The 16387-nt window shown below is 46.6% G+C and overlaps 1 protein-coding gene across 14 annotated transcripts in view; it reads left to right on the forward strand.

The window, feature by feature from the left end:
* LOC132779080 (microtubule-associated protein 2-like) overlaps nucleotides 1-16387 on the forward strand; it is a 229542-nt gene that overhangs the window by 111942 nt on the left and 101213 nt on the right. The gene's annotated exons all lie outside the window — the stretch shown is intronic.

Genomic DNA, 16387 nt, shown 5'->3' on the forward strand with positions numbered 1-16387 from the left:
GGCTGCAATGTTTTGTAGCACCAGTAGATAAAAATTGGGTTAAAATTGATTCTTGATGTCCCATTCCAAAGGTCCATGTGAAGACCTCTCCTCGTCCTCATCTTCTGTATAGTATGCCAGCAGAAGACTGTTTTGGGAGAGGTCTCAAGAATACTCGCTTTTGCCTGAGTCTAGAAGAGGACTGGTAGCTCCACCATGGAGCACCTCCTTGGGGTGTAGGCAACCCTGGTATCTACACAAAGAAGGAAACGAGCCCTAAACTCCTGGAGAACTGCTGATACTCCATCTTGATAGAGTTGGCTGGATGTGTTTGCGATCATACTCAGTTTAAGACAGCTTCTTCTGGCGAAATAAGCCCTTTCTGGGCCTGTGACTTAGGAGATGGATGGGCCAACTCCTTGTTTCCCTGTCCTAGACTCCCTGTGCTAGAATTCAAAGACAGAGTCCTTCTGGTCTGGAATATCAGTATACAGAGCACCTTTGAGACTGAGCGAAAGAAGTTGTAGCACAAGCTTTTCTTGTAACTGGAATCCATTCTAACCCTAATCCTAATGTTCAGTGAAAATCTCTTTTCTTTCTGTGTCTGTCTTCAAAGACAGAGCTGTGTTAGCCTGGAATATCAGCATGTAAAGGGATCTTGTAGCACCTTTCAAAAGGAGAGGAAGACGTTGGGGGTAGAAGCTTTCATAGTCTCAACTCTTCTTCCTTGGATGCATGGCTGATTCTGCTCTTCTGCCCCATATTGTTTTGCCCCCTTCCTTTGTGGATACCCCCCCCCCCTCCAGCCCAGCATGTACTTCTTTCCTTTGGCTGCCAGCACCATTGCTTAATATTTGTGTGTTTGTTTGTGAGGAAGGTGGGACTGTGTTGTATCTGTGGATGTTATGGCATTCTGGACCCTTGCTGCTTTTGGTGGGTAACGATACCAATGCCATCTGAATAGGGACTGAGAAGGGGCTGCGGCCGAGGCACCCCAAACTGACTGGCATCTGGTTCTTCTGTGAGCCTCTTGAGTTTTGGCCTTGATGAAGGCTCTGCATTTTTTCAATCCTAAGATGCCATCAGTTGTAAGACACACAATATTTCCAGTACCCTAACAGACCAAAAAGCTTTATTTAGATATGTAAAAAGGTGCCCATGATTCTAAGACGCAACCCATTTTTAGAGATGTTTATATGGGTGGGGGGGAAGTGTACATTAGAATTGACGAAATACAGTATCCTTGTGTTGTGTCCTCGCCCACAATGCAGAATAGTCTTTCTCTGTTACACCCCATTTCCTCAAGGGAAAGAAGTGACAACAGATAAAAATTTCCCTCACTAAAAACATGCAAATGTTAAAATACGAGGGGTATTTTTTAAGTAAGGTCCGTTAGAACATAAGTACACAACTAAAGTTTATTTCAAAAAAGTAAATTTATTTTCAGAAAGTACATACTTCACTCTATTTTTCGACATAGTTGCCAAGTTTGTTCAAACACTTATCATACCTCCGAACCAATTTTAAAATACCCTCTTCATAAATCCTCGCTTCAACTGAAGCCACCAAATCGTCTGTAATCAAAGAAGGGCGACCGGAGCGGTCCTCATCATGGACGTTGTCACAGCCGTCTTTGAATTGTCGTATCCACTTATGCACTTTGCTTTCATTCATAACACTATCACCGTACACTTCACAAATCTGTTGATGAATTTCTGAAGCAGGCAGGTTCCTTGCTGACAAAAACCGTATCACTGAGTGAACCTCACATGCGGAGGGTGAGTTGATAGTCTTAAACATTTTTAAAGCACAGAACAGAACCGTACAGGTTAGCTACAGAGCGGAAACTGAGCACAGTTGTTCCCGAGGCATGCCGGTACACGACGCACACGCTCGATGCGGTATGTGCACGAACTACTAGTGTCTACAACAAAACGGACCTTACTTAAAAAATATCCCTTGTAAAATCAAACTCTCAATATCATTCAGTCATTTGAAAACATTCTCTAACACTGCAAGATAATACAAAGACCTTTCTCCAAGAAAAGTCAGTTCCCAAAGTCTTCACCCATCTCCAGAGTGGAAGGATGCAGTTTAGCCTCTCTAGAAAGGGGTCTAGACCTGGGGGGCTGCCACTGAGAAGGCCCTCTCCTTATTTACACCAGATTCCTTTATGTGAGTAGGCAGACAGAGAGAAGAACCTTTCTGGAAGATCCCAAACCACAGGCAGGCTTCCGTGGGAAGATGCCGACTGTCACGTAGCCTGAACACAATTCTTATAGGGATTTAAAGGTCATGGCCTTTCATTGTGCCCTGAAACAGACCAGTTTCTCTGCTGCAAGAAATCAGCCACCCCTTCCAAGTCTGCTTTTGCTTTGTTCAGCACACATCATGGGAGGTACAACTGGGATGTTTGGATCTTGTTGCTTCTCTCCAAGCAGAGCTTTCCAGACATTGCATGTTGGTGGCACACTTTTCAGACTTGACTCATTTTGCGACACAGTAATTCAGTTGTACTACCAAACTGAAAGTTACGGCAACCTCTTATGAGGGATACGGATGCATATGTAAATTGTTATAAATTATATGTATATTTTAAAAATTATGATTTATTGCTCAAGTTTCTCGTTTATGTTTGCACGACACACCTACGTGCTGCTGCTGACGCATGAACATGTCACGACACAGAGTTTGGAAAGCTCTGCTCCCAAGTCTGGCTTGGCCAAGGAGTGGTTATTATTTCTCCTTTTTAGCTATACTGTCGACTTGTAGTGTTGCCCTCCTGTAGCATGTATCCCTGGCAGGCCTGGATTCTTCTCTAGGATTGTACTCCAGACTTAAGAATTATGTGCTGAGAGATTCAGAAGTTGTGAAGTTTGCAAGTCTTCCAAGATAAAGAATAGACTGATACCACAACCCAACCAAAAATGTATTCTTGGTGTCTTGGTTTTTAGGCCTGTTTCTCGGATAATTTGGGGTGGAATCTGGAAATTGCATTGAATAGACTGCATCATTGCTAGTTTCTTAGATAGTGTTATCATGGTTTTCTATGACCGAGCAGATGACAACTGCTATATGGCATATGTTCAGTATCTCACAAACTAGAGCTAATGAGGGAAACCTGGTGCCATTTTTGGAATCAGTCAAGTCAAATATGTCTGGAAACAGGTCTAACATTTGAGGCCCCTAAATGTGTAAGACAAGGCAGCACAAGACTGGGTTGTTCCGGGTTGGATATCTCTTATCCTAAATGCTTGGGACCATAAATATTCTGTATTTGGGGTGTTTTTGGATTTTAGAATGCCTGCCTTTGCATATATGTGATGAGATACTTGATCAGATGCTGCTGGGGCATCCCTGCTTGCTTGTCTCTCAGATCCTCCGTCTCCCTCCAGCCTCGTGATTGGCTGGTGGCAAGATATTTCTCTTTCAGGAGGTTTTCAGATTTCCAGATAAAGAAGGTTCGACTTGTAGAAGTTTAAAGCAATACATTTGTAATAACCCCCAAAGAAACCTTTCAGAAGATTCCTAAGCGCGTACCTTCTGCGATATACCTGAGGAATTGGCTCACTGGGACTGCCGTGTTCTGTTTTTGGCAGCCTAAAGGGTTTCCCCATTTTCTCAGCATGAATTATCCCGAATGGTGCTCTGCAAATCCAAGGGGAGTGATTATGCAGGAAGGCGGCCAGCAAATCTGGAGATGAATGAGAAAAGAAAACCTTCCTTTGAGATAAATACTTGCTTGTGGGATCTCCCAAGAACAATGGCAAAGGGTGCTTTTGGACTTGCGTAGTTCAGAGAAAGGCCTAAATATTCTCAAGGCACCCATACCATCTCATCTCAGAAGCTAGGCAGGGTCAGCTCTGGTTAGTTCTTAGATGGGAGGCCACCAAATGCATACTAGGCACACTGTATGCTTTGTTTTAGGTGATGTAACTGGCCAAACCACCTCCGAGTACTCCTTGCTGAAACCACTTCTCTTTCTTCAGTTGTGTTTGTCGTGTCCAGAAGAGGAAACTCTGTCCTCATGGAAGATATGGCTTCTGAACTACTATAATGACTTATTTAATAACACAGAGGGGTTTTTTGGCTCATGACCTAAAGTGGGGCGGATTGTAGGTAAAATGAATAAGGAAAGATGTCTGACCCACAAGTCCCCTGCTGTCCATCAGATGTTGCTGGAAGGTTGCAGCCCCGTTCAAGAGCAAACCAAAGTACCTGAGGTCCCTGGGACACCTTCTGCTGAACCAGAGGCATGGGGCCCATGGTGTTAGTCTTCTTCACACATGGCTGGACTTGAAAAAGGTAGCCATTGTGGGACTTAGGGCCAGCTCCAGATTCTCAGGATCTCTTGGCCATCTTGGTGAGAGACTGCGACTCTGGAGGAACTGGAAGGGCTACTTAGTGGTACCATGGCTATTTTCCCATGAAGATCATGCCAGACTCCAGTCCTTCACTTGCCAGGAGCAGTGGCTTTAGAGTTACTCTTGGCCTAATTTGGGAGGCTGACATGTGTTGCTCTTTTACATGAATTATTTATTTATTTATTTATTATTTGCACTTCTTAACCGCCACTCTCAGCCCGAGGGCGACTCGTGGCGGTGTACAAAACATAGAACATAGAAAAGACAACAGTTTACAATAGATTGAGACCATAACACAACATCTTACGAGTACACAACTAATTAAACTAAAAATCCGCTTCGTCTTGTTTGGGGTCATAATCAATCTCGTAGTCATGGTCCATTCCGGTGGTCATTCCAAAAACATAGCACTTAATTGAAGGCCTTTTCAAAGAGCCAGGTTTTCAGGCCCTTGCGGAAGGCCATGAGGGAAGGCGCCTGTCTTATTTCAGCAGGGAGGGAGTTCCATAGCCGGGGGGCCACCACCGAGAAGGCCCGCTCTCTCGTCCCCGCCAGGCGTGCCTGAGAGGCAGGCGGGACCGAGAGGAGGGCCTCCCCAGATGATCTCAAGGTCCTCGTGGGCTCGTAGGCCGAGATGCGGTTCTCAAGGTATTTGGGATAGGCATCCTTTTCCATTGTAGTTGGAGCCTGTGGGTGTGTGTGTATGTATGTGTGTGTGTGTATATGCATGTGTTTTCAAACCATGCTGTGTTGACATGGGCATTCCTGCAATAACTCACCGTTTTGTGTGTGAGAGCCACAAATAGTGCTCTCCTAGATAGGGTTGCCAGGTGGAATAAGGCACAAAGATTCTGCCTTTTTAATGGTTGTGCATAGGAGAGAATTCAGCAGGGATTTTTTTCCAGGGCTTGACGCACTGAAGTCAGCAAATGGGGATTACCCTATATACTCATGGATAAGTCTAGAAGTGTTAGTCAAAAGAAACCTGGGTCAAGCAGAGTGGATACTGTGCTTTAGATCTTACCTTATCAACAAAAGAACCATCCTCTTCGCTGAGTTGAGTTGAGAAAGGTAAAGTTGAGTTGTGAAAGCATAGTTGTACCAAGGGAACCTAAAAGAAGCACCGACCCACTGCTGAGGGCAGGAAAATGGCAGCTGGACTCAGTGAAGCATTCATGCTTTCTCCCTCTGCAGAATGACCCTCGGCTTATCCATGGGTCTTAGAAAATCCATAGTTTTGACCCCAAAGCCTGCCCTTGCCTTACACATGAGGTCAACTTATACATGAGTATACAGGGTATGCATTCCTATTCGTTCTGATTTATGTGAGGACAGTCTCCTGGTATTTTTTCCTCTAACTCAGAGGTGTTTCTAGCTGTGCCTAAGGAGGCCCATTGGCTCTCTGGGTCCTGCTGGTCACGGTGTGGCTGGTGTTAATGAGAAGGCCCATCCGGACCTCATCGTCCAGGGCCCTGTAGCCATAAATACGTGGACACAGCCGTCTCTGAATGCATCAACCTTCCGCTATGTTTTTGGCGGGCTGCTTGCTCTGACATTGCTCTGATGCTGATGGAGACAGACCTCCAGCTCTTTCCTCCCGTCCCAAGACAGTTGACGACTCCGTTCCAAATCCCCGCCAGACTTCTCTTGTCAAAGCAAGCTCCCCCGTGTCTGCTCCGTTCTGCCGGCTGCCCTTGGTGGTCTGTTGCTTGATATGCGGTGTGCTGCATTAATGTTCATGTTTACTAATGACTTAATGCTTCTATGCCCCTTCCCCTCTCTCCTGTCATCTTCCCCCTTTTCTATCTTGTTTTCCTTCCTAGAAGCCTAGGCCCCGGGGCGGCTGCCGACACAGGAGACAAGTGGGCTTTCCCTCCCGTCCTTACACTTAAAAGGCGCTCAAAGCAAACACTCTCTGCATTTTAAAGAGCTCTTCCTCCTTTACCTGCCTGGAGATGGTGGGGCTGAAGAAGCGGCAGGGCAGACCTGCCACTGACCACCCTCTTCCTCCTCCTCCTTCTCTTCCTCCACCTCCGTCTCCTCCTCTTCCTCCCTCTCTCTGCTCTGCCGTGCTTCTTGAAACCGTTCTTAGCGGAACCACAAGTGGGGCTGAAACTGCACTTTGGAAATGTTGGAAGGGCATATGATTTTCTTTTTCAGAATCATGCTTATCAATTTCACTTTTTTTAGTTTTGTCATCCATCCTTTTGCTTTCAGAAACCACTGTGACAAAACCCCACCTCTCTCTTCTCTTTCCTGCTCTGCTTTTATGCCCAGCCTTTGGTTTCCTTCTCTTTCCCTCCTGTGTTTTCTCAGGGAAGGCTTTCCTTCGGTGTCTCCACCCATCCGCCCTCTTTTTCATCTCCTTCTGTGTTTTCCATATAAGGGGCTTGGTTTGGTTCTCGCCTCCCCACCCTCCGCCTTGATTCAGAACAGGTGTTTCTTCTTTAAACAGAAATTACTCCCCAATTTGCATTGATTTGGACCTAGAATCAAAAAAGAAGGCCAACGTTGTCAAAGGATTCTTCAAGAGGGAGGCTGTCACCCTTCCCTTCTAAGCCGAGCACAATAACCTTGATCATCTTGTGCTGTTCACATCAAACTTGGAGCTGGCAGGCGGGTGCTGCCTTCATGCAAATTTAATGTGTGCCGAAGTCTACCTCTGTGGCAGCGGCGTGCCGTTCAGATGCAAATTCTTCTTTGGTTGTTGGGGAAAAACATTTTCCCCTTTAAAAAGGTAGGAAGAGACTGACAGGGAGGGAGGGAGGGAGGGGGGGATCTGGAAGGAGCACGGAGCCAGCCAGACATCAGACGTGTCAAAATCGCTAATGAAATAATTATCTGACAAGGCTGCAGCCAGAGAAGGAAGGAGCTGGTTCCCTTTGAACTCTTCCTGAGCTAGATGTAGGTTTAGCTTGTCACTTGCGATTTTGACGGCTGTCCCCGATCGGATATAAATTGGCCCCTCTTCACAGCAGGAGCTCTAGCAAAATTTGTCCCAAGACCCAAATTTGGACTTGCTGCACCGCAAGGCCGTTTCCCCAAGCATATCTCACTTTATGTCTGCTACTTAAAAATGGATGCGTAGGTTCCTGAGAGCAGTGGAGCCAGCTGTGAAGCTGCTGTGCAAATCTGAGTGTTGACAACCAAGGCCTCCTGGCAGGAGATGCTGGTTTGTAAGCATAAGGGAGGACTGCTTCAAGGGAAGGCCTTCCAGCTCTTCCAAATTGACCTTTAAGATCCAGTACACAATTAAGGACATGTAGAGGATGCTCATCCTCTGAGGAATACCTATGGCATCTCTTGCTCCTCAAAGAACACAGGCAGCGGGCACTTCCATTTCAAATGGTGGGCTGTTTGCAAGACCTCTCTTTAAACCTCAGGACTGTGAGCTGCTCTAGTTGATACAATGGAAGAAGAAGCAATGTCATCCCAGTCCTTCCAATGTGGCTTCTATGCCAGGATGAAATCCAGGATATGGGATTCCCCATTTGGAAGTCTTCCCTATGACTGGAATGGCACAGCTGCCCTTGAACCCAGTGTATTTCCCTTGGGAATGTTCTCTGCTTTTTCTCTGCTCAGTTGCACTATGTATGGTTGATCAGACAGAAATATGCAGAGGTCTCCTATTTCTAGATGTCCTGGGTGGCATCCTTCAGTTCCTTTGCATGACCAGTATGGGAGTTAGAATCCAACATATCTGGAAGGCACTAGACGAGAGGAGACATCGCTGAGCCCAGAAGATGATGATGTGTGTAATGCTAGAGTAGGGCAACTTCTCTGGTATTACTACATCAAGCGGAGGAGGCAAAAGATCCACCCCCTCTTTGCTGTCATCAGGTGCAGGAAGGGCACCTTCCTCTCGAAGGCAAGGTTGAGCGAGTCCTCCAAAGTATCATGAAGATGAGACCCATCCCTTGACTTGTGCATGATGGAGTGGCCTCCATGAAGAGGTGGCATTTCCCTGTCATGAGATTCGTGGCCTTCAGTGCTCCAGTTTGGTGTCCTTGCGCTGTTCCAAGTCCCCAGGAGATCTCCAACCTTTGTAGAGTTGAGCTTAAGACCCGGGGTGATCCCTGCCTAAAATGGCAGGCATCCCAAATAGTGTTGCTTTTGAATTACTCCAACAAATAGACCACAAAGGGGATGCATTTTGGAATGAAGAGGCCTTTCATCCTTTTAATTAGTTTGTTCAAGGAAACGGGAGTGTGGTGCTTTGACCTGACACCCGGAGCCTCATTAGTGTCCGAAGGGCGGCCTGGTTGTGCCAGCTTCTTTTGAGCCTTCTGAATAGTGGCTGCTCTTTGTTATCTTTGTCCCTGGAAGTTTCCCGTGTATGGAGGGCCCTTGCCATAGTATCTTTCCCATTAACCCCACCTTCTTTAACCGCAAGACTGAGTTGCACCTAACAAAGTCACCTGAACCCAGCTCTCCCTAACCTGGTGCCCCTCAGATGCTTGAAATTTGTTTGTGTGTATGTGTGTGTCTGTGGTTGGTCATCTCTTGATATCAGGGGGTCCCATGCATTACAAAGAGTTTTCTTAGACAACTCCCCTGAAATGGAGTCTACAGAACCTGATATTCCTTATTGGGCCCCCATCCAAATACCAACCAGATTTTGTTTCCAAGATCAGGTAGGTTGGGATCTAGTGCCTTCAGAGTATTTAGGCAACAGTCTTGGACAACAATTTCCAACATTTCTGACTTCCAGCCATGTTATCTGGGGCTGTAGTGGCATCCAAGTCCAAAATGCCTTGTTTGCATCCTGATACAACATATTCTAGATCCTGAAATGTTTTTGGTATTTTTCTGATCTCTGTGGAGTCAGGCACTGATGAAAACATCTGCATCAGGAGCTGCTAATGGTCAAGTCTTAGATGAACGACTTCTTCGTGGAAGTTAGTTCTATCATTTTGTTTTTGTGAATTGCACACCAAGAGGCTGCAGGTGTTGCATTTGGAGATAGAGATCAGCATGTCTTCTCAGATTGTTGTCAGTCATCCTTGCCGTCTGTGAAGGAGCTTGAAGGAGCATTCTGGGTTTCGTCTCAGGAGGCAGCAATCATGGCCGCCCTGACAGAGTTTCAGCATCATTGGGAGCTTCATTCTCTCTGAGTGGTTCATGCCAAGGACTCGCATGAGGATTTGGGTCTCAGGATTGATAAACTGGCCTTGTTGCTGTGAAGGAGGTAGAGCTTCTTGGGAAGTGCTGGCATGCGTTTCTATAGCTCAGGGATTACGTGGCCTTTGGATATTGTTTGGCAAAAGATAGCCATTTGAGTGAAGCGTGCTGGAATTGGAGCGAATGAAGCTTGAGATGAAAATAACCAGTTAAGGGTTACAAGCATCCCCTTCCCTCTTCTGTGGAGTTTTGGTCCTTTGCTTCTGAAATTGAACTGTGTCTCTGGGCTTCCTTGTGGGAGTTGTTGACTGGAGGAACTAGCCAAAGGGACTTCCAAGATGAAGACCTTGCACATTTTCCCCTTCCCTTGATCGAGGGGAGAGATATATGAACTCGCTATTGATCCAAATCTGCCAAGCTGGCTCCCCAAACAAATGTAAGCACTTTCTCCAAGTAGGCACCTTTCAGCAAAAATGTGGCTGACTCAGACATACCCTTCTACCCAGTCTTTTAGCTAACAGTGATTCTTAGAAATTGTGTCCAAGTGCTTTGGAAAGCTGGAACTCTCTCTATTTAGCAAAACCAGGCTTGACTGCTGTTGGGGCCAAGGACCTGCTGTGGCCCATTGCTCACAGAGAAGAGAAGGTTGAGGTTTCAGAGGGCAACACTTAGGCATCCAGGTGGGCTGCTCCATCAGGGAATGAGCCATCCCATTTCTTCATTGGGCCAAAGAGAAGCCTCTCATTTCCCCCTGTCTCCATAATTCCACATTCCACTCTTTCTTTCTGTTTAATAGTCTGTCTTTATCATATATTATTTCTCCCCTTTTCTTTTGAGTTTGCAGAATATGCCTGGGTGGTAACACTGTTGTCTTACTGCAAATTGTAGTACTGAACGCACTTTATCATGGATGGGCGGGTGGCTTTCTTTTCTGACTGAAATGTTATGTTCTTCTGTTGTCTGACTTCAAAAATGTTTGTCGGATGGGGAAAAATATGAGAGCTTGCAACTTGGCTTCTTAATCTGCCCCTTCTAAATAAGTGCAAATGCTCTTCTCAAACCACTTTGCTTGTTTCTTTCTTTCAACGTGGACCAATGTGCTTTATTGCTAAGTTGCCTGCAATCATTGCAAGATGCTTCTGGAAGGTTTTGCAAGCCAACTCCTGTCTCTTTTGTATGCAATCCTGTACACTGATCCTGTACCACTTTGCTGAATAAACCACTAATAAACCTATGTGCTAACCTCTTGGCTGTCTCCCTGTCTTGGCAGAAATGTTTGGGCATGACTGCAAAAACCCCAACACTCAGACTTTATTAGAAAGGGTAATGCCACCAGATTCTTTTCCTTTGGTTGGGACACTTGAGCCGATTCTTCATTAGGTGCTCATAATGTCCTAATCACGAGAAATCAGTGTTGCTCCATTCTGATTGTAGCATATCCCCAGGCAGATGAAGCTAGGCAGCCCTTTACAAAGGGAAAGAAGACTCTAAGGGTGGTGGTTTAGCCCAAGCCCGCTCCTAGCAACACTTGTGCTTCTGTCTGTGTTAGGTCTTTGTATTTGTGAGAGATGTGGCTGAATAAAGGCCGCTGTTCAATCCCTGATCCCATGGAGGAGAAGTCTGAGCAGCGAGGGGCCCGACCACTGTGGCGAGTGTTGCGTCTCTTGTGAGGAGATGCTGAGATCGGGGCAGCCCTTGAGCCGGTTTCCACAGCCAGCAGACATTGAGGACGTGTGTATCCAGCCGTATCTTTTGACCCCATAAATCCGCATCCCTCTTGCAGACAGGAGCGCTCTCCAGATGTCGTTGAGCCTCATTCGTTTAGTCATGGAACAGCTGGAGGAAGAAGAGGCACAATTGTGCTGCGGTCTGCGGATTGCCAGGCCGGAGGAAGGCCTTCATGGGTCGGGACTTAAGTCCCCCTGAATATATGAATAAGACAGAAAACCTGGTTCTGGGAGCTCGGAATTCATTCTGAGCTCCTTTCGGGGCGGGGCTCTTTTCTTTGCACAACAAGCACATGGAAGAATTAAACCCGCATTTTCCTTCTTGTGACCTTGCTCACTAGATGACTTTGTTCACGGCACCATTAAGGAGGTTGAGAGCATCTGGCTCTGTGTCCTGCGGCCTTCTTGCCCTTCAGCCCAGTCTGAAGAACTGTGTGGGCTCAATCTTGTGACAAAAGAGCCTACCGATACATGGAAGATGATGGGCAGGCGAGCAACCCAAAACCTGCAAAATGTTGCACCAAATACTGACAAACCAAGAAAAAGCCAAGATATTATTTATTTATTTATTTACTTACTTACTTTGCTTGTATACCGCAGTTTCTCAGCCCGTAGGCGACTCAACGCGGTTCACAACAAGAGCAAAAAGACAGTCATAACAGCATACAATTTAAAAACCATTAACAGCATAGTATACAAAGTAATGACACATCAATAACAACACATTAACGTCTCATAACTAGAGTCGTGATCCAGTTCGTCGTCCATAATTCCGTTCCTATATTCATCGTATTCATTGCACTGTTTATCCGAATGCCTGTTCAATGCTTTAGAGGGATACAGTCCCTCTAAAGCAGTTGCCACTGAATTATTTTTCCAAATTGTCAAAACAAGCCCTGTTGATCCTGAGAACGTTGCTTGGTTTTCTATTTATTGATTTGTAAGTGTCAGGCCATGTGATTTGGCAATGGATTTTGGTCTGGCTTCTGGATAGACGGGGCTTTGCTGGGCGCTGGGTCCAAATTCCCCCCTCTGCCTTCCTTGGGAGGCTTGTGGGTCAGGCCTGTCCTTGATGACAGTGGTGGCTCTCTTCCTTACTCCAGCAGAAACTTTCAAAAATGCCTCTAATTATAAATTATAATTGTGGGAGAGTCCCTTGAGCCTCTGATGTGAGCTTCCTTCTCTAGAGCACCATGGCAGCTCATGGGCTTAGCTCTTTCTGCTGTCCTTTCAGGAAGGAATTGCCAGGAACTGTAGGCTGTGTCCACACACTCTGCCTTCCTCCCATTCCAATTGCCTGCCGATGAGCATGTTTTTACTCCGAAGGGGCGGAGTGCCAGTGTTGTGGTTTCATAATCCTGGCCAAAGTGCAGCTTGCCGCGTGGAATGGGCACGAGAGCATGGCACCGTCTTGCCGTTGGAGGTCTGAGCTCTCAATAGAGCGAGATTATATAATGTTAAATCACAGTGTCCATTGGTTGGATGCCTTGGCTTGTGCAACCAGGCCTAAAAAACAGCACTGCCCCTTCGGCCCTTCAGACTGTAGTCCCTTGTCTTGGGCCACAATGCTAGCCCGCAAGGCCTGCAGGAGGAGGGGCGCCCAGGTCCCAACGGGGCCGGATTTCTGAGCAGATCGAAATGAGACTGGACAGGCAGGCCTCTGGGTGGTCCGATGGTCATCTAAGAACTGCTGGCCTCAAAGCCATCCGTCCGTTGCAAGAGTGCCCCAAATGGCCCCTATTACACTACTACGAAAGTTAGTAGTGTGGTACAAACAAAATCACGTGGCTCTTGAAAGGCCAACAAATTTATTGTGGTCTGACTTTCTGAGACCAAGAATCGTTAGAAAAGAGAATTTCTCTTCGCACTGCAATCTGGGTGTATATTTACTATATGTACATAGGCAGTCCTCGAGTGACAAACATCTGACTTCTGTGGGGCTGAGACAACAGGAAGTGAGAGAAATCTGCTCCTCGGAAGGTAGGGAAATCCACTCCTGGAAGATTTATTATCAAGGGGGAAAGAGGTCTCGCCTGAAGATTTCTCTCCAATCTTTGTTTCCACAACAAGTTCAATGATCACAGGGACAGAAAGTGAGGTGGAATCATGACAGGGAGGTTAACCTTTCCCTATGGTATTCAAAGCTCTCTCTATATGTATATATTAGGCTTGGTTGATCCAATTCGTTAATTTCTTATCTCGTTATCAATTCGTAAAATAAATACCTTTAGAAACAGTATCGACACGATTTGGGAACCCAGAAGTGATCTTGCCATTTCGAAGCCGCGTCCGCCATCTTCCTTACGACTCCACCAGTGAATCATAAATGCTGGCCTTCAGGAACAGCTGTTCTTACCCACGCCCACCTCCTTCCTCTTTGCTTCGGCAGCTTTGCGAGGTGGGTGTGGCTACCTCCCTGGTGACAAGCGGCGATGAGAAAGAGCTGGGCATAGCCACGCCCACCTCGCAAAGCCCACTTCGCAAAGCCGCCGATGCAAAGAGGAAGGAGGTGGGCGTGGCCAAGCACAGCTCTCCTTGGAGGCCTCGCCCCCAGCGACCTCTCCCTTCTGCATGACTGACAGCTTGCCAGGGAAGAGAAGGAAAGGTGAGTGATTTTAAAAGTGTTAGTTTTAAAATACTCAACTTTCCTTCTCTTCCCTGGCAAGCTGTCAGTCATGCAGAAGGGAGAGGTGGCCGTGGCCAAGCACAGCGCTCCTCGGAGGTCGCTGGGGAAGCTCACTGCAAGGGAAGGAAGGGAAACTGCGAGATTTTAATGGTTCTGGAGGGAGGGAAGGGCATCTTCCATTAACGAAACAAAGGAAACGATTCGTATTTCCTGGTATTTCCGATCTTTTTTTAAAGAAAATTTTGGAAATAATTTCAAAATCGAACTGCCAGCGCCCCCTATATACGAAACGAGTTTAGAACCATTTTTTTCTTGATCAACCAAGCCTAGCATATATATATATATATATGGCTGGAGTTACATTTAAAATGTACCTGTTTCAGCTTACATACAAATTCAACTTCAGAACAAACCCACATAACCATTGTTTGTAATTTGGGGACTGCCTGTATCTGCATAAGTTGGCTCTTGTCCGTCTAAACATCGGCTGTACTCATTTTTCAGATGGCACAGTTATTTTGGTGTGATACCATCATAGCTGCCAACTCCTTGATTCTTGTGTATATGACCAGCTGTTTTGCCAGATCTCTTCCCAAGAACATACATGTTCTAAGCCTTTGCCAGTGTGTGGAGGGTGGAACTGGCCTATCATATAAGGTAGCAAAATGCTGTTGTGCTCTTTTGCAAGTTCAATATGTCTGCATTGACTTGCAAATTTCCATTGAATCTGTGGTCTGGAAGTCCTCCGAAGCCTCTAAGACAGTGGTTCTCAACCTGTGGGTCCCCAGATGTTTTGGCCTTCAACTCCCAGAAATCCTAACAGCTGGTAAACCGGCTGGGATTTCTGGGAGTTGTACGCCAAAACACCTGGGGACCCACAGGTTGAGAACCACTGGTATAATGGGAGGTGCTCTGAGTTCCTCCCACTCTGCGTTACTGGCAGACAACTATTTTTTGAGCATTGGCCTCTCCTGCCTGCAAGCTGCATTTCCTAGGGCATTCTTTTCCCTCTTTCTAACTTTTTTTAAAAGGCTAAAGCAGTAGTAGGCTAATAATAGAATAGAACGAAATAGAATAGAATAACTTTATTGTCATTGCACAACCAAATGAAATGCTTTTCCCAGCACACACCACAAAACAGGAAGCTTTTATCAAAACGGTGGGATGGCTCAGCCAGCTCCTGAAACTCCAGCACCAGACCAAGACCAAGCCTTTTGATCAAAGCCTTTGGGGTCCTCATTCACTCTCAAGCAGGTACAGAGTTTTTGAAAAACCCCATCAGCCCTTAAAGCTTTTTGAACTTGTTTGAGCCGTACAACATGTTTTTATCATGTTTCATTCATTTACTGGCTGAGACATTGATGCCCTTCATGAGGAGAAGCGGCTATGAACCTGTAGGTTTACAATGGATTTGCTCAGTCTTTCCTTCATTTTTTTCCAGTGCATGTTTTGGTAGGTAAAGACAAAAGTTTTCCCTGACATTAAGTTGAGTTGTGTCCAACTCTGGGACTCTGGTGCTCATCTCCATTTCTAAGATGAAGAGCCAGCATTGTCCATAGACACCTCCAAGGTCATGTGGCTGTCATGACTGCATGGAACGCCGTTATGTTCATTAATAAAACTAAACAGCAGATTTGGAACGTGGATGTCCTCCATGTGATGGTTTTCCCCCTCTCGGACTTTGCTGGGGTCTTTGGTAGTCTTGTGCCCTCTCTCCCGGGTGCTGGAAATCTACTTTTGGGCTTTCTGCTGCTCCTGCCGCGTTCAGGCCCTTCTATTTTTATTTTTGCGAGGAATGCAGAGTCATAGTTTGAGGAAGGGCTCGATATTTTAACCTTGGTCCGCTTGACTGCTGCTGTCTGTTCCTCTCAACAGAAACACAGTGAGATGTCTCCCCGGAGAGAGTTGGGGACGGCAGAAGCCCTGGCTCCACGGCTGGCTTATGCGCTGGCTCTTTCCACCCGGCCTTGGAACATGAGCCTCCGCAGAATTAACCCCCTTGGCCCTCGGTGCCAAAATCCAGCTCTGGAGGGGGGGTGCCTCCTCTTCCTGGGACACTTGGCGCTCTAGGCAGATGCACAGAGAGGGCTCTTTGGGAGAGGGGTGCACCCAGCCTCCCTGGCAAAGGGAAGCAGTCTGGAAGCGCTCTCTGTTCTCGCCAGGAAGGCTCCCCTGTTCATTTGCTGCCTGTTTGCGCATTCTGTGCCTGGAAGGCAACCTCGACCTCTGGCGACTGTCTCCTGTGGTTTCCTTTGCAAGACTTCTCAAGGGAGGGCTTGCCACCCCCTCCCTTCACCACTGAGGTCAAGGTCACCCACTGGATTTTGGTGACTGGGAAGGCATTTGGACCCTGGTCAACCAGTGTCCTGATTTAGCATTTGGGATGCCACACTGCGCTGGTTCCTCAAAAGATTTCTTCACGGGCATTTTCCCATTGCCGTTCTTTCAGACTGAGAGAAGGTGGCTTACCCAAGGTCAGAGTAGAGCGCAGTGTAGCCAGTGCTTGCTCTCTCTTTCTATCTATCTCTCTGTGAGCTTATGGTAGAAAAGCTGGAGAGAAAATACACAGA

Source organism: Anolis sagrei, chromosome 6 (assembly GCF_037176765.1).
Source record: "Anolis sagrei isolate rAnoSag1 chromosome 6, rAnoSag1.mat, whole genome shotgun sequence".
Classification (NCBI taxonomy): domain Eukaryota; kingdom Metazoa; phylum Chordata; class Lepidosauria; order Squamata; family Dactyloidae; genus Anolis; species Anolis sagrei.